This window comes from Mesoplodon mirus (assembly GCF_964341445.2).
Source record: "Mesoplodon mirus genome assembly, chromosome: 8".
Taxonomy (NCBI): domain Eukaryota; kingdom Metazoa; phylum Chordata; class Mammalia; order Artiodactyla; family Ziphiidae; genus Mesoplodon; species Mesoplodon mirus.
The window spans coordinates 46,658,746-46,682,541 of NC_138984.1; the positions used below are offsets into that span (position 1 = coordinate 46,658,746).

General features: G+C 34.8%; 1 protein-coding gene across 7 annotated transcripts in view; it reads right to left on the bottom strand.

Annotated features, from left to right (window-relative positions):
- The window catches only part of GULP1 (GULP PTB domain containing engulfment adaptor 1), a 274,219-nt gene that overhangs the window by 143,802 nt on the left and 106,621 nt on the right, over positions 1-23,796 (bottom strand). The window contains exon 3 of one of the 7 annotated variants that reach the window (XM_082630031.1): positions 16,759-16,843. The exons of the other annotated variants lie outside the window; for them this stretch is intronic. The gene's annotated coding sequence lies outside the window, so the exon portion shown is untranslated. The remainder of the gene's footprint in view (positions 1-16,758; positions 16,844-23,796) is intronic. 7 annotated transcript variants of the gene reach the window in all.

A 23,796-nucleotide genomic window follows, 5' to 3' on the forward strand; every position in this document is an offset into this window, starting at 1 on the left:
TTTTTATCATAAACGGGTGTTGAATTTTGTCTAAAGCTTTTCCTGCATCTATTGAGATGATCATATGGATTTTATGCTTCAGTTTGTTCATATGATGTCACATTGGTTGATTTGCATATATTGAAGAATCTTTGAATCCCTGGGATAAATCCCACTTCATGATGGTATATGATCCTTTTAATGTGTTGTCGGATTCTGTTTGCTCTTATTTTGTTGAGGGTTTTTGTACCTATATTCATCAGTGATATTGGTCTGTAATTTTTTTTTTGTAGTATCTTTGTCTGGTTTTGGTATTAGGGTGATGATGGCCTTGTGGAATGAGTTTGGGAGTCTTCCTTCCTCTGCAATTTTTTGGAAGAGTTTGAAAAGGATAGGTGTTAGCTCTTCTCTAAATGTTTGATAGAATTCACCTGTGAAGCCATCTGGTCCTAGACTTTTGTATGTTGCAAGATTTTTAATCACAGTTTCAATTTCATTACTTGTGATCAGTCTGTTCATATTTTCTGTTTCTTCCTAGTTTAGTCTTGGAAGTTTATACCTTTCTAAGAATTTGTCCATTTCTTCCAGGTTGTCCATTTTATTGGCATAGAGTTGTTTGTTGTAGTCTCTTAGGATGCTTTGTATTTCTGAGGTGTCTGTTGTAACTTCCCCTTTTTAATTTCTAATTTTATTGATTTGAGTCCTCTCCATCTTTTTCTTGATGAGTCTGACTAAAGGTTTATCAATTTTGTTTATCTTCTCAAAGAACCAACTTTTAGTTTTATTGACCTTTGCTATTGTTTTCTTTGTTTCTATTTCATTTATTTCTGCTCTGGTCTTTATGATTTCTTTCCTTCTACTAACTTTGGTTTTTGTTTGTTCTTCTTTCTCTAGTTCCTTTATATGTAAGGTTAGATTGTTTATTTAAGATTTTTCTTGTTTCTTGAGGTAGGCTAGTATTGCTATAAACTTCCTCTTAGAACTGCTTTTGCTGAATCCCATAGGTTTTGGATCATTATGCTTTCATTGTCATTTGTCTCTAGGTATTTTTTGATTTCCTCTTTGATTTCTTCAGTGATCTCTTGGTTATTTAGTAACATATTGTTTAGCCTCCATGTGTTTGTGTTTTTTACTCTTGCTCTTTTCAACTGTACCCCAGGAGTGGTTTTGCCACCCAGTGACGGGGTAGGAGACACACTTGTCTGTGCCCCGAAGCAAGCCCACTGACCTCAGTTCTACTGCAGAGCATTAAATGTCCCTGTAACTTGCATTCAGTTCCTGTAAGTCACAGGCCAAAAGCAGTCCTGGCTACCCAGGACCCCCCCCCAGGGGACACACCCATCTGTATCCCCAGAGGTAGGCTTTTTGTCTGTGGATCTTGAATCAGCCCTTTAACCTGGGTCCAGCTCCTTCCAGCTCCTTTCCCAGAGTTGTTCTGCCTGTGCAGAGAACCACTGTGCAGGGAAATTAGCCCATCCATGCTCCAGGAGGAAGGCCCAATGATCTTGGTGCAGCTTAGGATCTTGAAGCAGCCCTGTGACCCAGGTTCAGCCCCACTCTGCCTCAGTCTAGAGGCACTCCCACCCACCCAGGAATGTGGCAGAAGGCATGTCCCTGAAGCAGTCTTGTGATTTGTTTCTAATCCCTATCAACAAATCACAAAGGAACACAGAAAGAGAGGAAAAAAGGAACAAATGAACTAATCACTTTGATATATGTGGATTAAATTCTCCAATCAAACGATAGAAAATGGTTGAAAGGATAAAAAAAATCTAATAAAATGCTACCTATAAGAGACTTACTTAACTTTAAGGACACACATAAGATGATAGTGAAGGATAGAAAAAGATATTCCACAGAAATAGTAACCAAAAGAGATTAGTGCTGGCTACCCTTATATCAGATAAACAAGGTATCTCTTGCGTTCATTGTAACATTATTCACAATGGCCAAGACACAGAAACAACCAAAGTGTCCAGATGAATGGATAAGGAAAATGTGGTATATATATATATATACAATATAATATTATTCAGCCATAAAAAAGAAGGAAACCTTGCCATTTGTAACAATATGGATGAACCTAGAGAACATTATGCTGGGAGAAATAAGCCTGACACAGAAAAATAAATACTGCATGATCTTACTTAATGTGGAATCTAAAAACACATAAAACTCATAGAAACAGAGAGAAGAATGATGGTTGCCAGGAGCTGGGGAGTCGGCGAAATGGGGAAATGCTGGTCAAGGGTAAAAACTTTCAGTTATAAGATGAATAAGTTCTGAGAATTGAATGTACAGCATAGTAACTACAGTTAATAATACTGTTCTGCAAATTTGAAATTCGCTAAGAGAATAAATCTTATTTGTTCTCACCATTTTAAGAAAGTGGTTACTATGTGAGGTGATGAATGTGTTAACTAGCTTGACTGTGGTAATCACTTCACAACATATTCATATATTGAATCAAGTTGTTCACATTAAACATATGCAATTTTTATGTCAATTATACCCCAATAAAAATGGGGAGGAAAAGGTCAACTACCATTCCACCGTATAAATACAATATAATTTGTTTAATCAAACTCCATTTAATAAATATTTTTTTGGTTTAGGGATACAGAAAGAATGTTATAAAGACATTCTTATATGTATGTCTTTGTCTGCTTAAGAATTTTCTAGGACAGATTTTTTCCCCCCTCTAACTTTAATTTAATGTTTCTAATTTGCTACCTGATGGGAACTTGGAGAATCAAGCTGATTAGAATGCCATATAAAATGATAAATGTGATCTAAGTGAGGGGCTAAGGATTTCTCCATTAGTAAAAATCATGAGTTTTAGACTCTAATCTTCATGAAATCTATCCCTTCCCAACCTCAAATTTTACTTTTTTTGAATTTACTTATTCTCTGAAATGTTGAGATTATTAGCTCACCATCATTTCCAAACATCTATTGAACACCAATAGTTGATGGGAAATCTGTTCCCCTTGGGATATGAAAAGGAGTGGGACATGGTTTTTAGAGAAGAGTATAATTTAAAGCTGATAATTTAATTATAGCCCTAATTTAAGAAAATAATTTAGTGTTTCCTTAAAAAAAAAAAGCATCTCCCCCTAAAACTTTTAAGTACAGTTTGATTTTTGAACATTTGTGGAATATCTACTGTATGTATAAATGGGGGGATGTTGTGCTAGATTCATTTTTTCTATTATGCAACAGGACTTATAATGACATAGAAACACATAGTAATAATATATGATTTTAAGCATTGTGCAAGCTTAGTATGGCTGAACTCATGTTTATTCTGACTGATAACGTTTTTCAACCAGTTTTATCTTTTTCCATTTATTGAATCCATTGATGTATTTGGATTTGTTCATGCAACTTTATTTTGTGCTATTTCTATACTTCACTATACACTTTTTGATTCCTTTTCCTGTCCCTTCCTAGTTCTTACAGGATTGTCACTGTGGTTGAATGAATTATTGTTCTCAATTCTTCACTCCCTTGTTACAGCATTATATACACCCCGTTGACATAACCTCACAGTAGCTGTCTTTGGGCTTGGGTATGTGACTCACATTAGCCAATGAAATGTTTGAAGATGAAATATAAGAAGGGACCTGAAATGAAATGTACTTGCACAGTTGCTTTTGAACTCTGCTTTGTCCTGGATAAGATTTTATATTAATTCTAGACTGGATTTCTTAAACCACACTGGTAGTATATATTAAAATTTTTCTCACTGCATTTTAAGCCTGGAATTTGAATTACCTGATGATGATTCTTCTCCCATCCAAGACCCTGTACAGACAAAAGTGTCCAAACTGCTTACCTTGATAAGTGGACAGGTTTTTCATTTTTTTTTTGTTTTTGTTTTTTAACCTCACTTTCATAGTGGGAGCAACACTCAAGTTTTATTTATTCAGCTGGATGCCAGCTACCTTGTTTTAAGCAAGCCCAAGGCCGTATCTTCCATCACAGCATGACCCTTCCCTTTCTTTCTTCAGAATTTGGCTGTGCACTCAAACAATTTTTGGATATCTACCAAACATTTCTAAGTATATGAAATTTGGGGGGGGGGGGGTCAATCCACATTAGATTAGCTTGAAATTCACCCAAAGTCACTCAAATAACCTGTGCCTGATTAGCTTATTTAAACATAATATAAGTAAATAAAACTCATTGGAAGAAACTGAGCAGAAAGGAAGAATAATAATATCATCACAGTTCATTCTCACTTTTGGAAGGCACCTGACCAAAAACCCACCTAGGTATGGCTGAGTAGTGTTACCTGTTCATTAAACAATTACTTATTAAGATCCTGTGATACTCTGTACTCAAATCAAAAAGAGCAGAACTTAGCTTTAAGGAGATGACAGTCCACCCGGAAAGATTTAATATGTGCATACATATAAATAATAAATAATAGAGAGTAAAAGTAACAAGAGAGACAAGTACATAAAGTAATATGAGAGAAGATCATTCCAGCTTAGAGGGTATGATATTTTGATATAATAAGAGATGTATATTTGGTCTTCGTCCTGGTTCCAGTCACAGAGCTCCTAAAACCTTTGATATTTCCTGAGTGATAGAGATGAGAGGAGTCTTTTGTTATTCATAGTAAGTCCCTTTCTACCAAACCTGAGTTTATGCTAATGAGGTGACTTGGAGGATGGGGCTCCTTGCCAGAGGATTAGATTAGAGGGCTGGAACTTTCAGCCCTACCTCCCACCTCTGGGGAAGGGAGAGGGGCTAGAGATTGAGCTCAATGCCAGTGACCAATGATCTAATCAATCATGACTACATAATGGAACCTCATAAAAACCCTAAACAAAGGGGTTTGGAGAGCTTCTGGGTTGGTGGACAAGATGCATCCATGTGCCTGGAGGGCAGCACATCCCAAACTCCAGAGACAGAAGCTCCTGTGGACGTCACCGCATGTATTTCTTCATCTGAGTACTCATTTGTTTCCTTTAAAATACCATTTGTAATAAATTAGTAATAGTAAGTAGACTGTTTCCCTGGGTTCTATGTGCAAATTATTGAACCCAAAGAGGGGTTTGTGGGAACGCCCAATTTATAGCCAGTTGGTCAGAAGTACAGGTGACAATCTGGGACTTGTGATTGGCTTCTGAAGCGGGGGTAGTCTTGTGGGGCTGAGACGTTAACCTGTGCGATCTGTGCTAACTATACGTAGATGTTATCAGAATTTAGTTAAATTGGAGGACATCCAGTTGGTGTCCACCAAGAACTGGAGAATTGTTTGGTGTGGAAAAGCTCACACATCATTTGTCAGATGTGTTGTGAGGAGAAGGAAATAGTTTTTATTTCCTTTTAGAAAGATAATGAAATAGGCCTTGAAGAAATCACCCCTCTTTCTTCCCTCTTCCCCTCCCTTCCCTCCTTTCCTTCCTTCCTTCCTTCTTCCTTTTCACAAATATTTATTGAGCACCATCTCTGCTTCCAGGCATGGATCTGAATGCTAGGAAGATGTAACTGAAGAAGACAAACTCCTTTCTCTCGTGACATTTTTGGGGGATGTGGGAGGGCGGGGAAGAGGGGGAGGAGGCAGTAATAAAATAAATATATAACAATTTTAGGCAGTGAAAAGTACTATAAAAACTAAGGCAGGGTAAAGGGTTAGAAACTGATATGACGGAGCACAATTTTAGATCGGAGGTTTAGAAAGGGAAGGTAAGATGACTTCTAAGTAGAGACCTGGGTGAAGTGAAGCAGTAAGCCGAGGAGATTTCTGACAAGAGCAAGAGGGAAAAACAAGCCTGGCATTTTGAATAGCAAAGAAGCCAGTATGCAGAGACTGCAGGTAAGAAGGAAAGTGGTAGGAGCGGAGGTCAGCAGGGCCAGACGCTGTAGGGCTTTGTAAACATGGCAAGGAGTATAGATTCTGTTCTAAATACAATAGGAAGACACTGGAAAGATTTAGCAAAAAAGGTGATACAACTTGACTCTTTATTCAGAAGTATCACTCTGAGAGTAAATGAGAAATAGACCATTGAGGGGAGGGTACATGGTATAAAAGCATGGAAGCAGGGAGGCCAAGTAGGGGGCCTGGTAGAAATGACAAAGAAAGGTAGTTTGTTCTGAGTTAGCCTCACAGAAGTAAAAATTGGTCAAATTGTGTATATATTTTGAGGATGGAGCCATAAGTTCTTACTAACAGATCATTTGTGGGGTAGAGCAGATTTGAGAGAAGGCGAGTTATCAGCAATCTGTAGGATCTTCAAGGAAAAAAATGAGTGAGGAGCAAATTTGGGGGTATATGTGAGTCAAGGTTTCTCTTTGGATACTTTCTAAGCAATTATATTTTACAGTTCTGTACTAATATTACTACTGATTTGGAAGACCACTTACAAAAAAATAATCTTAAAGCAAAAGCCCCTGTTTCTGTTCCTTTCTTCATGCCTGAGGCTAGTTCCAATTAGAACAAAGGAAGAGGCTGGGTGGCAATGCAGCTCATGCCCCACTTTTCTTTTCTCTAACCACAAAAACCAGAGAGCGTGACATCTTAAATATGCATGATGCTTACTTTTCATGTCGGTTTGATCCCTTCCTGACTTGGTCTGTGAAGTACTATGGAGTACAATCATCATAATATTTAAAAATATTCCTGTCAATGTTAAAGTTACAAAGATTACACAATTCATTAGATTATCTGGCAGATTCAGCTACATTTGTGTTAATAAGATCTAATTTATAGACTGCCTAAAAAATCCTTCTATATTAGCCAATGTTTAACTTGTTGAGATTTTTTTTCCTAATTTACGTTATTTTTTTAACATTTATCAACTGACAGAATAAATTAATACATAAGTCTTAGCTTCTGGCATCAATTTGCAAACCTTTTGATTTTAGTTAAAATAATTTTATTTTCTTGAAATAATAAAATATTTTTATTTAAAATGGATTAAATGTAATGGTTATAAAATTTAACAAATCATCAAAAATACCCATATAAATTGAAGTTTAATTTTAAATCCTTCACTCAAGGGGGCAAAAACACAACAACAAAACATTTCTTGATAGCCAGAAAGTATGTCTGTTTCACAGGTGATATACAGGCACCATGCTGTGTGCATCTGGGGAATTAATACCTGCTTTTGGATAATAAGATAAAAGATACTAGTAGATGACCTTTGATCTCAGAACTGCTAAACATTCTTTGGAAGAGTTAATTTTTTAAAATTCTCCTTTGTCTTTTGTGCTGTGTAACTTACAACTCCAAGCACTTTGAGTGCCAAGAAAATATGGAAGCAAAAGTGGAAAAAGAAATGCTATTTCACCTCTAAATAGAACAAACAGATGATACCAATGTATAATCAATTCTAACTTGATATGTGCAACTGCCAATTAGATCATGTGGGCTCTGAATTTTAAAGAGGCCTTTAGAACAGTTTCAAAAAGAATCAGTAAATTTAGCTCTTAATGCTCGTCTTTCTTGGGGAACAAAATGTAACCTGGAAAGCATAATTTCTACATTTCTATAAAAGTTTCAGAGACATTGCCTCATAATACTTGTCCTATCAGTTAATAGATATTAATGCATAACATGAAAAATATAACTCAAGGGTGGTTTTCACATATTAAAAACAAGGATATCTTAGAACAGTCATCCTAGCAGAACTGGTATGGTAAATCTGATAAAAGAAGGTAAGTCTATGATGAATAATGCTGTGGTCCAGGTAAGTAGTAAGACTTGTTATTTTTACTGCAGACTGGCCAAATTTTATTGTGTTCTTACCTATATGCCAAGAGCTAAGGATATACAGCTAGAAATAGAAGTATATAGCCCCCCTTGAAGTACTTCATGATCAAAAGAGTAGTTTTAAAATGTTTTCTTTATGAAGACTATATGTAGAAAATGCTTGAGCATGTGCCCCAACACATGTACAAATTAATATATGCATATATATTTAATTTAAAAATTAAATGTATATACTACTTTCTCAATATTAAGATATTATGAAATATATCTAAAGACAGAAATCAAAAAGTATGAGATAAAAATTGATTTTGATTAAAAAATTTAATTTTTTTTTCTACTTAAATTCCCTATAATAATTCATGTGTCCCACTTTGGAAACCACTGATCAAAGAAAAAAGACAGTAAAATATACCAACTACTACAAAAAAGAAAAGGCTTGAAAATGTTTTTATGACGGGTGCTTGGGAGGAGAATCTAAATTCATGAGGAAGGTAATCCCAAAATAAAATGATGAGGCCTTAAGTACCTATACTTTGATAAAATAGGAAGATCATACCTATGATGTCATAGTGTCTTTTGTTATTATATTATCTTGTATTTAATTTTGTTAGCATAAAAATTTACTCATAGGATTTTTGGAAAAGGTGATAATGGTGGATAGTTTGTGAGTTCCTTCATAAAAAAAAAGTACAATCAATAGAGCAAAATGAAAAAATCTAGGAACAAAGTCTACAACAAAATTATGTGACAAAATGTGATGGACAGAATTTTACGATGTCGCCAAGATTCTTGCCTGCTAATACACACCCTTTAAATCTTTCCCACTGAATATGGGTAGGACCTGTGAGTATAATGGGTATCACTGTCAGGATTATATTAGGTAATAAAGGTGAAGGGATTTTGCAGATACAATTAAGGTCCCCAAACAGTTGATTTTTTTAAGTTAATCAAAAAAGAAATTATGCTGGGTAGACCTGGCTTAATCAAGTGTGAGCCCTTAAAAGAGGGACTAAGTTCTTTCTGAAGAAAGAGACTCTCTCCTTTTGGCCTTGAAGAAGCAAATAACCATGCTGTGAACTGCTCATGAAGAGAGCACAGCCTTCCCCCCAAACTGGATACTCTAAGAAGAACAGACTTTGACTCTCCTTAACTGGCTTAGCCATGAATTGTACAGCTACAAGAAAATGAATTCTGACAAAAACCCAAGGAGCCTTGGAAGCAGATTCTTCTCTGGTGGAGTCTACTGATGAGAATGCAATCCAGCCAACATCTTAATTTCAGCCTTGTGATACCCTAAGCAGAGGACCCAGCCAAGGAAGTCTATGGGACTTCTGACACACAAAAACTGTGTGGAAACAAATGACTATAGCTTCAAGCAGTGAAGTGTTTTATACAGCACAACATTTGTTACAAGACATAGAAAATGAACACATGAGCTGTCTCTGAGAATATCGTAATGCAACTGAGTGAGGATAAACAATGGACAGCCAGAGACACTCATGGTATCAGCATCTGTGAAGAAAATGAAGGAAATCAAAAGGTGATTTAACACACCAAAATAGCCAACAGGTTCTCAGTGAGAGCTGTAGTAATTGAGAGGGAATTTTCCATTCCAACTCACTGGGGTGGGCAAGAGATTTGAGTTAAGGTCCAAAATGGTCAGAGCAAGCTGGGTGCTATGAATTTCCAAAAGCTACCCATTAGAGCCTCCCATAAAGATAACTTCTGGGAAGAGAAACAACTGAGATAAACTGAAATAATGGTGACTAAAGAAAAAGTCCAGAAAAACTTAGGGGAGAAGACAAGGCCAGAATCTGAAAGTATGAAGCTATCCACAGAAGAGAGAATTTTAGCATTATGAAGCTAGAAAAGACATTGTAAGCCACTACTTTTGTTCAAACTTTCAGCAAACCTAATCTCATGCCAAAAATATTTAAATGAAAAAAAGTGTATTAGAATCTCATAAAATTGTAATAAAAGTATAAAAGAAAATGAGAAGAGAATAATGTCATTATAAGCAATGAAAGCATGTCAAAAGACTTGCCAACAAATCAAATTAAATCTCTAGCCTAATTTTTTAAAATAAGCCAAAATAAATTAAGAAAATAACAGAAGACCTGAAAAACAACAGAATAAAAATTAGGAAAACTTGGGGCTTCCCTGGTGGTGCAGTGGTTGAGAGTCCACCTGCCGATGCAGGGGACATGGGTTCATGCCCCAGTCTGGGAAGATCCCACATGCCGTGGAGCAGCTAGGCCCTTGAGCCATGGCTGCTGAGCCTGCGTGTCTGGAGCCTGTGCTCCACAACGGGAGAGGTGACAACAATGAGTGGCCCGTGTACCACACACACAAAAAAAAAAATTAGGAAAACTCAAAAATTAGGTGACGAAACTCAGAAAATTTAGAAATAAATGAAATAAGTAATTTCAGAAGGAAAAACTAAACCAGAAGAATGAAAACAGTCTTTATAGTGCTATAAAGAACTAAAAGAGAAAAATAGAAAGAATTTTTTAAGTTTAAAAAAAAGAAATGAAGAAAGAGATACAAAGGATTTGAGAGGAAGTCTCTAAATATAGAATGCAGAAAAAATAACCCAACATATAATGAGTCCTCAAAGGAGACAACCACAACAATGGGACAGAATGAATACTAAAATTAAAAATTAAAAAAAAAAACTTTACTAAAAAGGAAAAAAAGATTTAAAAATATGTGCATATGAATATTACATTGTATACTTGGACAAAGTCACCAAAATGACCAACAAGACATGTTCTCGTCAAATTCCAGTAAAATTTAAAGTGAAAGAAAAAAAAAAAACCTTTGAGAATGTAGGCAACAACTCCAAGGCACTTATAAAGAAGAAAAAAGTCAGATTGAAATCAAAGTTTTAACAACAATGCTAATGGCAGAAGACAACTGAAGAAAGGAAAATGGGAACTAATGATTTTAGATCAAGCAAATACCTTTGAAATATTAAGGTGTAGACCAACTGTTGTCAGCATGTGAGAACTAAGGAAGCATTCCTATCAGGTCTTCCTGAATTATCACCTTCAGGCAGCCAAACTAACAAGAGAAACAATTACATAAGGCTAGTGGTGAACACTAAATATATCTTCACTATATAAAGAACATTTACAACTCAAACAACAAAAAGGCAAACGACCCAATTAAAAATGGTCAAAGGACTTGAAAAGACGTTTCTCCAAAGATATACCAATGGCCAACAAGAACATGAAAAGATGCTCAACATCATTAATCATTAGGGAAATGCAAATTGAAACCATGAGATACCATTTCACACTCACTAGAATCACTATAATAATAATTTTTAAAAAACAGATAATAACGTGTTAGTGAGTGTGGAGATACTGCTGGAGAGAATGTAAAATGATGCAACCACTATGGAACAGTTTGGCTGTTCCTCAAAAGTTAAACATAGCATTACCCCATGATCCAGGAATTGACCCAAAAGAATTGAAAAAAGTACTCATATACTTGTCGCAAATGCTCATAGCAGCACTATTTACAATAATCAAAAGGTGGAAACAACCTAAATGTTCATTAATGGATGAATGGTTAAACAAAAATGTGGTATATATACACAATGGAATATTATTTAGCCATTAAAAGGACTGAGGTGTTAGTATATGCTACAACGTGGATGAATCTTCAAAAACATTATACTAAAGTGAGAGAAATCAGACACTAAAAGCCAGATATTATATGATCCCATTTCTTTGAAATATCTAGAATGAGTAAATCAGAAAGCAACTTGCTGGTGGCCAGGTGCTGGGAGGAGGTAGGAATGAGGACTCACTGCTTACTAGGTATGGGGTTTTCTTTTAGGGCAATGAAAATGTTTTGTAACTAGATAGAGACAGTGTTTAAAGAACACTGTGAATGGACTAAATATCACTGAACTGCACACTTTAAAATAGTTATTTTCATGTTGTGAATTTCATCTCAAAAAATAAGTCAAATTTTAAAAGATATATATATTCATATGTAAAACCAAGAAGAAATGATGAGTACAGGGTAGAACATATAATGTGCAATACTGATAAAGGACGGTATCAAAAATGAATGTAACCATGGAAATTATGTGAAAAGTAGAATGAGCTTGCTAATTGTATTTTATACATAAACAGCAAAATAAAGACTGTTACTTTGAGTCAGATGCTGGAGTTAATGAGAAGGGAGAGAAGAAGAGATCAGATATTGAATGCCATAGGAAAACAAGAGGTTAAAACAAAACATAAAATAAAATGAACGGTTCATAGAGCCAGGACTCAATCTAGCCCAGGGGCTTACTCAGGACTAAACTGACATGTTGACCAAGCTGACCTGGGACCAGCCAGCCACTTCCTGTGTATTCTTTGTCAAGGGAAGTGTTGGCAGGCCTTGGAGAAATGACTGATACCAGGGCTGAGGCAGAGAAAGTACAAGATGAACCCGAACCTCTTCTGCTCAAAAAGCAAAAAAGTGCTCAAAGAATGATGGAGGTATGTCAAAGTGACACAAGAGCCTAAAGGGTTACAATTGAGACAATTTAAAGAACATAAATAATGATAGTAATGGATTATAAACCATTGAATGAAATAGGAGTCATGAGTCAATAATGCTATAAATAATTATTGGGTTAGCCAAAAAGTTCATTTGGGTTTTTCATAACATCTTATGGAAAAAACCTGAACGAACTTTTTGGCCAACTGAATAATACATACGTCACGGAAAAGGAAAATTGTACTTTATAGTAGAACGCCAATATAGAAGGAATGACAGAATTAAAAAGCCATCATTTGGCAACCATCACAGCAATAACTAATTAAGATAAGTGTTATCAGTGCTAAAACTAATAGGTGAAATTTGATGTAGATCAAGTTATTCAGAAGGTTTTAAAATATCTCTCCCAAATATTAGTTACTCATTTGCATAAAACTACTCATTGCCAAACTTTACAGAAGAGAAATAAGGCAGATACCATATTAAAAATGTTGAGAAAATGATCACTGGTATTGGGACATACAGACACCATGTGGCTCCTGATGCACGGAGAACACAGCAACACTTCTGTGGTGCTCAAACCACAAGAGTATAACTTGAATCTAATCATGAGAAAACATCAGACAAACCCAAATTGAGAGATACTCTGCAAAGTAGCCAGTATTCTTTAAAAATGTCAAGGTCATGAAAGGAACGGGAAGACTGGTAACTTTCCAAGCTGAGAGATTAAAGAGATTAAAGAGACAGCTAAATGTAATATGCGATCCTTAAATTGGATCTTGAAGGATACTATTGGGACTCTCAGCAAAACATGAATAGAGTTTGTGAGTGAGATGATGGAATTCAATATTAATTTTGTGATTTTGATGGCTATACTGTGGTTATAAAGGAGAATGTCCTTGTTTTTAGGAGAAAGTTGTCGAACTAATAAGGGGTAATGGGACAGCATGTCTGCTACTTCATCTCAAACAGTTCAGAAAAAAATTTTATATTTATGTGTGTGTTATTATGTACTATATAGTGGATGTATAAATGTATGTATATGCATGTGTATGTATATATATATGTATGCATATAATATATACATATAGAGGGAGAAAGAGAGAGGGAGAGAGAAAAGAAATGATATATGTTTAATGCAGTAAAATTTCAACAAATGGAGGACAAAGATTAAGGCCTGTCTTCTTTAAGTATACATTGTTTAATAGATTGAACTTTGAAAACAGGTAAATTTTTACTAAATTATAAAGCAAAATTAAATTTAAAAAGGGCAATTTCTGAAAATAGAAAATAAAATGAAAAGTATGACCCTAAATATGTATCCAGTTGGTAGTATAACTATACAGACAAGAGCTATTTCATGTGACTCTAAAACAGAATAATCTGACCTAATATCTCTAAGGGGATATATCATAAGGACAAAAGGAAGTGCAAACAAAATTTAAACTCGGTAATCATATAAGTGAGATAGTACTGGAATTGTGACTCTGAGTCTCTTTTGTCTATAAAGTGGGATAACAATGAATATCGTTATATTCTTTTGTCTTCATTGGTATTGAGAACTGGGATTCTTAATGCAGGTGAAAGAAGATACATATGTGAAACAGAAATAGTTAAGTAAAAGCTCTACAGTCCTGATTTCAAACTGGAACAATCAGTGTAAACTCAAGACCTATTTTTATCTTTAAAAAAAAAGGAATAATGAAAGGTTAGAAACAGCCAACTCCAGTAGCAATGAACAGCACTCTGGCACCCAAGTTTTGGTCTTGAAAAATAGTACTTCCCACTAAAGAGCCAAAGTTCCTTGGACAAATGGCTGATTCAATGTCTGGGACAGGAATTGTACATAGTCTAATAAGTATAAGGTTGAAAAGGCCCCAATGGAAAATTCATCATCAATTAGAATAATAACTGAAATTGATTGAAACATGTCAAATATGTCTAAATTCATGAGCTAATAGGAATAAGAAAGGATAATTCATCTCTCAACATTGAAAAATGCTAGAAAACAAATTCACTATTTTGAGAGCCAGCAAATAAAGGGAAAGAACCAATCATTTATCTTGACTTTCCTATGTAAACTATTTCATTAGTTAACACAATAGTAGATGAAGGGCAGTTTTTTCTTTAGAAGTATCCTACTAGTAACTGTAAAAGTAATGATAGAATTGGAACATTCATTTTCAATCCCTAATAAATTAGTGGAGCCTTTGAGCATCAGTGGCTACTTAATGCCAAACAAGAAAAGCAAGCAAAAGTTATATAACTCCTGATGAAAGAACACTACACCACTAGGAGACAGATTTGCCAAAAGAAAATCAAACCTGATTCTGATCAAAATCTGTATCGTTAACATTTTACAGAAAATTCAGAGAACTGAGGAACATGTTAAACTACTCCACAGGGATGCCATCATTAAAATTCAGATGGTGAGAAACTCTACAGCACAAAGGACCAGGCTTCTTCAACATTTATTTGTTACATGGGGGGAAAAAGAAAGAAAGATGAAGGAGAAAATTACTGATTAAATGATACTGAAAAGACCCATGAAAAATTGTAAATTATGGACTTGTTAAGGATTATAGGTTATATTTAAAACAAGCAAATTGAAAACACTATTATGTTTATCAGACAACTGGGAATTTAAACATGGCTAGCTATTGATGCTATTAAAGAATTATTATTTTCATGTCATAATGGCATAACAATTACATTTATAATGGTTTTATCTTTTAGAGATTCACACAGAAGTACTCATGGATGAAATTAGAGAATGTTAGAATTTGCATCAAAATAATACTAGGAGAGAGGTAAGGAAAAACATACGGATGAACAGAATGGCCATGCATGGAAATTGCTGAAGGTGGGTGAGAGATACATGAGGGTTCATTACACTACCATGAACTCTGCACATGTCTGAAATTTTTCATAATAAAAATTAGAAACAATTTACAACTATTAGAGTGAATTCAATTCAACTGATACTAGTAATTTTGATAAAGTATTTTTTATATTATAAAATTTACACTTGTAAAAATTTTAAAGGATTAAAAGAGTCGCAATTTTTAAAAGGTATATTTCATGTGTTGTTAGTTAGTAGTTCTCTTTGCTATCAATTCAAATAACAATCTCAGCTACTCAACTTTACATTTGACCATCTAATTCAACAGAAAGATTTCTATCACAAGGCCAGAGAATGATTCCTCCAATAGCTGCACATTTAAGAAGACACGATTATTTTTTAATATCTGTAGTAAATGAAATACCAAAGTATCCTGAAATGAAGCAAAGATAGACCTGACTTTAAAGAAGGTTTATTTTCAAGACTGAAATTCAAGTACACACACACACACACACACACACACACACACACACACACATATATACACACATACATATACATATATATTGTGTGTATATGCATATACATATATACATATATAGAAACATAATATATACATATATGTTTTTAAAAATAGAAACATGGGGCCTCCCTGGTGGCGCAGTGGTTGAGAGTCCGCCTGCCGATGCAGGGGATGCGGGTTCGTGCCCCGGTCTGGGAGGATCCCATATGCCGCGGAGCGGCTGGGCCCGTGAGCCATGGCTGCTGAGCCTGCGCGTCCGGAGCCTGTGCTCCGCAACGGGAGAGGCCACAACAGTGAGAGGCCCGCATACCACAAAAAAAAAAAAAAAAAAAAAAAAAATAGAAACATGATGGAAGTCTGAAAATAAGTAAAAAGAAATAAATTTTAAAAGTGCTATTTTCAACTCAACTTTATCCATTTTAAAATGTTAATTCATGAATATTTATATTTCTGTTAACTCATAATGAAAATCATTTTGACATGTTAAATTTTTCACAATAATACCTTTAACTGACTTTTTAGTTACTAAAATTATATGGGGCTCAAAAATACTGATTAGTACAGAAATTTTGTTTTTCATCACAGTTTTAAAATTTAAAATAATTCTTTCTCAGGAATTTCTAAAAGAGTATGTTTTACAAGGATGTAGTACTCTTTAAATGCAATCAGGTCATAGACATGGAATTTTTGGAAGAATCTATTGTTTTATTTAAAACTAATGAAAGAGGCATAAGGGTGTACGCAGCGTTGCGCAGCAGAAAGAATACTACCTTAGGAATAAGTTAAAACTGGTACTAATTCTCATTTTCATTACCTATATGGCCAAGGGTAAATCACATATTCCAGATTTACTTCTTTCATTAGGACTATAAAGTGGGAATAAATTGTTTCTACAAACACATACAACAGTTTTAAAGGAATAAAGACATTTCCTCATCTTTAAAACGGGATAAAAAATTTCTATACTTTACTGGGCTCTTTGAGTGTAGTGCTACAGAAAAGCAGGGCACAATTATAAACAAATAGAGTTTCTCAAAAACTCACCTTCAGCTGGTAGAACTTGACTTTTTTTCATCCTCAGGAGCAGTGAATAAACTGGAAACAGCTAAGGAAAAGAAGCCACCCATGCTTGACTTTTGAAAAGCAGACCATATAGTACTAAAGGTTAACCTGAATCTCTACCTGATTTGTGAACAGCTCATCTTCTAGGCAGTACTTCTCAGAAAGGAGGTCAAAGAGATGTTTGAGGAGTCCAGGGGTCTGGAAACTGAAGCAGCAGAGAAATAAATAGTGCCTCTATAGGGTCAGTGCCTCTAATTAGCACAGGCAAGAGAAAGTCCACTGCTCTCATGTAGTCACAGTAAGAAAGAGAGTTTTATTACATCCTGTAACCTGTGTGTCCTGGAAAAGGCTTACGAAAGAAAAAGGTATTTTCAGTAACAGTTGAGAAAATTTCTTTTTAATGTGCTGCAGGGCTTTTTTTTCTAAATCAAAACTCCTGCCTGAGTTCAAAACTAGTTAATATTTTACTAAAATTCTCTATTTAATTTGAATGCTTATTTACTTTAAATAGGTGTGCACATATTCAACTAAATTAGAAAATACATCAGAGCTTCATAATATAAAGTGAAAAGCAAATCTAAACTAAGTTCTACTTTTAAGTTTCATGTTTTCCAAACAACAAATAAAACATCAAATCGACAAAGGCTATTCAAGTGTAGGAAAAGGTTGAAAGAATGGCCTATCATTTAGTTCCAGGAATGAATTTATGAGTATATGTATATATTTATATATATGTATACAGAGAATCATATGTAAGTTATATATATGTGTGTGTGTATGTGCAGTATGTGTGTGTAGTGTATGTGTAATATATATGTACATGTGTATATATACACATACATATGTGTTTGTACAAGCACGACAACCAAATTTATTCTTAGAAATTAACCAATTACTATGGCTAAATTTATTGTTTCAAAAGGCCATTGATAAGAACTAATTCCAAGTTAAATTTATCACTAATTAACACTTCAAATGAAACCTGATGAATTCGGGGCTGAAGTATTAAAAGGAATTTGGAGAATTTTGAGAGGAATAAATATAATATTTAAAGGGTATAATACATGATGGATAAAAAAATAAACAAAGAGAAATGAAAAGGTCAAGAAAATAACAGTATGTCCAGAGGTTATTCAATGTTTATCTACATTGTGAATGAATTTTTTTAATTTTGAATTTTTTGACATGAGAAATATTTTAAAAATAAAGAAAATATGAAGAAGGAGGTTCAACACTTCACTTTTGAATAAAAACAAAGAACAGCTACTTAGCTCTACTTGAGGAGTTTTTCCATATGAAAGCAAAAAGCAGCTAGAGTTATATTTCTAAAAATGAAGATGTGATTTTTCCATTCTCCTGCTAAGTCCTTCATACTTCCATTCTGCAGCTCTACCTGTCCCTCTGCCTGTAAAGCTTTTTCCCATATTAAGCATGTATTTGAGTGCTCCACTCAGAAAAAGATGGCCACTCCCTCCATACGTCTCCATATATTCTCTGTCACACTATTTGAAATTATTAATTTATACATACTTTCACTCTATTAAACCAAAAAGATTCTCAAATGCAAAAGCTATGCCTTCTTTATGGTTTTAACCCCAAACCTGCCACATATGAGACAAAAAAAAATTTTAATTGATTGATCAATGACTGAATGAGTGGATGGAAGTACCAACAACAAAAGGCTGGTGATGATATACAGATTGCCCATAAACACATGAAAGGATGCTTAACATCACTAATAGTTAAAGAAATGCAAATCAAAACCACAATGAGGTATCACCTCACACCAGTCAGAATGACCATCATCAACAAATCTACAAACAATAAATGCTGGAGAGGGTGTGGAGAAAAGGGAACACTCTTGCACTGTTGGTGGGAATGTAAATTGGTACAGCCACTATGGAGAACAGTATGGAGGCTCCTTCAAAATCTAAAAATAGAACTACCAGATGACCCAGCAATCCCACTACTGTGCATATACCCTGAGAAAACCATAATTCAAAAAGAGACATGTACCACAGTGTTCATTGCAGCACTATTTACAATAGCCAGGACATGGAAGCAACCTAGGTGTCCACTGACAGATAAATGGATAAAGAAGACGTGGCACATATATACAATGGAATATTACTCAGCCATAAAAAGAAACGAAATTGAGTTATTTGTAGTGAGGTAGATGGACCTAGAGTCTGTCATACAGGGGGAAGTAAGTCAGAAAGAGAAAAACAAATACCGTATGCTAACACATGTATATGGAATCTAAATTTTAAAAATCGTTCTGAAGAACCTAGGGGCAGGACAGGAATAAAGATGCAGATGTAGAGAATGGACTTGAGGACATAGGGAGGGGGAAGGGTAAGCTGGGACAAAGTGAGAGAGTGACATGGACATATATACACTACCAAATGTAAATTAGATAGCTAGTGGGAAGCAGCTGCATAGCACAGGGAGATCAGCTCGGTGCTTTGTGACCACATAGAGGGGTGGGATAGGGAGGGTGGGAGGGAGACACAAGAGGGAGGAGATATGGGGATATATGTATATGTATAGCTGATTCACTTTGGTATACAGCAGAAACTAACACAACATTTTAAAGCAATTATATTCCAATAAAGATGTTAAAAAAATAATAATAATAAAATAAAATAGATAACCAACAAGGACCTACTGTATAGCACAGGGAAATCTACTCAATAATCTGTAATAACCAATATGGGAAAAGAATCTGAAAAAGAATGGATATATGTATATGTATAACTAATTCACTTTGCTGTATACCTGAAACTAACACAATATTATAAATCAACTATACTCCAATAAAAATTTAAATAGATAAATAAATAATTTTAAAAATTAAAATAAAATTTTAAAAAGGCTGGGAACGATAACCCTTCATGTTTTTAATCTGAAATTTTAGTAAAAATATTCTAAAAGAAAAAATATATTTTGGCATATTGACATTTTATCATTGTATTAACTCCTACATCCCTCTGTAAACACAAAACAGACACACACCACAACACACATACACACGCATGCACACATAAGCACACAAATATTCCAAGTTAAAATATAAACTCTGTTAGTTTGGACTTCACATATTTAAAATTTCATAATTTTTACATAGGTAGGGCTACCAAAGTTATTAATGACTGTGACTGATTTAAGAGTTTTAAATGGGGGAAATAAAAGTTCCTCCTTAAAAGAACAAATCTGCTCTTTGTCATTGAGGAGGTGAGACCAGATAATCAATAAGGATCTTCTGAATTCTCATTTTAAACAATTTTTCCCATGATGTCAGACTCCCATTAAGATTGGATACACTCATGTTTTACAAAGGAGCAGCGTTTTAAAATGAAGTGAAAATAGTTTTTCAAATGATAGCATAGTTGAATAAATATGAACTAATTCTCTAGACATTCTATAGTAATATATTTTTGCTGTTTTTAACTAATTTGAATAAATTATAGTATATAGTTACCACTGGGAAAAAAACTTAAAATGCATCTTCCTTCCTGCTAACAAAGATCACCTGAGCTATTCCCATAATTTAGAGTGTGTAAGCAATTTCTGGCACAGAAAGTAAAGAAAGTAAGTAAGTGTAAAGAAACTACTGGGTAGTTGTAGCAAATAGCACTAGTTTGAGCAAATGTAACAAAACAACAATCCTTTATAATCCAACGAGCCATGCTTTAAAAGCTGCCAGTGTTCGATAAGAGATAACAGGACAACGAACAATTGGAAACTGGAATTTTAAAAACAATATATAATAAAAAATTGAAATAATAAAAAAAAAAGAAAACCACAAACACAAAAAAACTGTTAACGATGAAAACTTATTATGCCAGGCCTTAGTATGGCCTGACTTGGAAATTTAGTTTCAGAGGCTTTTGTGAATATACCAAGGAAAGAGGACCTACGTGTATCTTATTCCCACAGGCCGCCAATAAATATTTGCTTAATGGAGAAAAAATTAATATATAGTATAGGAGAGAACCTGACAGATGCTTAACATTATTGAGTGATAGCAATGCTCAAACTCATCTGTGATCAAACACTATGAAGTATCCTCCTAAGGATAAACTTATTACAAATAAGAAGTGAAAATTCAATTATGGAGATACTTTCAGTTTCAGCTCTGATACGCAAAAAGCTTGGAAGTTTCACTGTATTTTATACTTACAAGATAATGCTGTACAAAATGAAAATCAATGACTTTTCTCAGACTGATTAATAAAACATGTAACTATGAAAGAATTAAAAAAAGAGAGAGAGAGATAACGGGAAAAGGAATTTCCTGTCATGAGTGAGATGAGGCAACAAAAACAACCAAATTGACTCTGCTTTACAAAACAATGAAAAGAAAACAACCTTGTATTTGTATTATTTCACACATATATGAATTTGCTGGATTCTCGCTGTCCCAGTTTTAAAATGGAGTTTAACTGTTAAGTATTTTGAAAAATTTCCTGATGTAGGCAAAAAATATTTTCAGGGCACCCAAAACTTTTTCAAAAACAGAAATTATAATACTTTTTCAAAAACTCAATCTTCACCATTGTGATCTGGCATTTACCTGAAAATGAATAAAGCTTACCAGACTTTAGAAACAAGTGTTCAAATATATTTACCCAGGACTTCCCCAGTGGCACAGTGGTAAGAATCCACCTGCCAATGCAGGGGACACGGGTTTGAGCCCTGGCCCGGGAAGATCCCACATGCTACAGAGCAACTAAGCCTGTGTGCCACAACTACTGAGCCTGAGCTCTACAGCCTGCAAACCACAACTACTGAGCTCATGTGCCACAACTACTGAAGCCCGCATGCCTAGAACCCGGGCTCTGCCACAACAGAAGCCACCACAATGAGAAGCCTGCGCACCGCAACGAAGAGTAGCCCTCACTCGCCACAACTAGAGAAAGCCAGCACAAAGCAACGAAGACCCAATGCAGCCAAAAATAAATAAATAAATAAATTTAAATATATATATATATATATATTTATTCAACTATATATGATTAAATGCAGTAAATGTCTTGCATGTTTTGTATGCTTTTTATGCATCTTTCAATTGAATATATTCAAGAGCTTGCTATACCATGGCTTGTCTTCATAAATGGAAAATCTTGTCTCTGAATTATCACTGACAGTCTCCCTTCCCAGGATGTAGGACACAAAGTCCACAAATTGATATAGGTGAATGAAAGCTGCGACTGATGCCAATTTTCTGATTGTCAGTCCATCTCTTCCATCTCAAGACTAAAAAAAGCAAGATTGTTATGACCTGAAAGGACTTACCAGTTGAGTCCTAAAACTCAATGTCTAGCCTTGTGATTTGTTGTAATCAATCTGAGAAAAGACCCAGTGTCCTTGTACTTTACTTACTCCAGTCCAGTCACCTTAGTTAACCTCTGGTTGGAATTTCCCTTTGTAAAAAAGTGAAATGTATATGTATATGTATATAATTTACATGCCATAGAGCTCACTCATTTAAAATACACAATTCAGTGGTTTTTAGAATATTTACCAAGTTGTGCAACCATCACCATGATCTAATTAAATTTATGCAGAACATTTTCATCACCTCAAAAAGATCTCTCAAAGGAAGAACAGAAGAAAGAAAGGGAAAAAGAGGAAGAGAGAGAGAGAAGTAAGTAAGGATGAGAAGAGAAAAGCTACATAGAAAGAATTTCATTTAAGAGTGAAAATAATGCTTACAAAAAATAAAAATTAAAAAAACATTGGAAATATAAATTCAATAAAATTTTAAAAGTATGTTTCTCATTTTATTCTAGATGCTTATATCTTTCCTTCCTTTTTCATAATTAATATTATTAATTATTAACTAGTCACAGGATGGGCAAAAGATTCCTGGAATAGGGCTTTGTGTTCTAAAATAGAGCACTGGGGCATCTCGATTTAGTTGTATCACTTTGCAAACCGAGAAATTCACTTTTAACTGAGAGTGGTTGCACTCATTCCATGTTACCTCGAGGAATTTTTAAATAATGAAGGTATTTTTGTAACTGAGGCAGTGAGACTGTAACTAGAGACTCTCATCTTCTCGGTATTATTCCAACTCTATTTCTTACTTATGATATGGCTGTGACTTTATGCTTACCATACCTGACTTCTACCCTAGACCACCACTAACTTAGCTTAGCTTGCTGCTAATGGAAAAACCTGATGATGCCTATCAAGACTGAAGATTAGTTCTATCTGCTTCACCTTTGTCTTTGTCCCTTATTTCTTGCTTTTCAGGACTAGCTAGCCAGAGATTTCTGACTTAGATAATGTTCTGGCTGCAAGCAAGACTTGATGGCTACCTGGAATCATGTGACCAAGACATCACCTCTGAAAATACAAGATTGCCCCCTCTCCAGCTTGTAGCCCTTTCTTTTCCCTATGTAATCTCTCAGCCAAACCTGGGTAATTGGGAGTTGGTTCTTTGGGACATAAGTCCACCTTCATCCCAGGATTACTGGCTTCCTCAACAAAGCTATCTTTCCTTTTGCCTACCACTTGTCTCTCAGTATTGTATTCTTGAGCAATGAGCAGTCAAAGCCAAGTTAGGTAACAGTTTCCTTTAATTCTTACTGTAACACTCATTTTCAGGACTCAATTTGAAAGTCCTTTCAAGGTCTTAACAATCTTGTGCTTTTTAGTCTCCTGATGGAAGAGATGGACTGGCAATCAGAAGACTGGAATCAGCTGCAGCTTTAATTCACCCCTATTCAACTATTCTTTCTTTTCTAAGGTCATATTCCAGGTTCTTCTATTCTGTCTTCTCCAATTGCAAACAACTTTTTTCTCTGATTTGCTCTATACTGACAAAGGATTTAGACAGACATTAATATTTCATCTAAACATACTTTTCTTTGAAATTTGCTAGGTTAGAAGAATAAATGTCACATTCCCCAAATTATCATGGGACTCTTCAAAAAGCCAACTCCCAGGAATTACTATTAAACTTTTCAGTATCTGGACTACATTTCACAGATGGATATACAGAGTCCTGCAGTCTTCTGAGATAAAGTTGACTTATTACTTAGATCAAATAGATTTTATCTGAGATCATGTTAGCTGGCCTTGAGATATAGAAACCATAGTAGCCTTCATGCTATAGTCTTTTAAAAAAAGTCCTCCAAATGTGCCCTT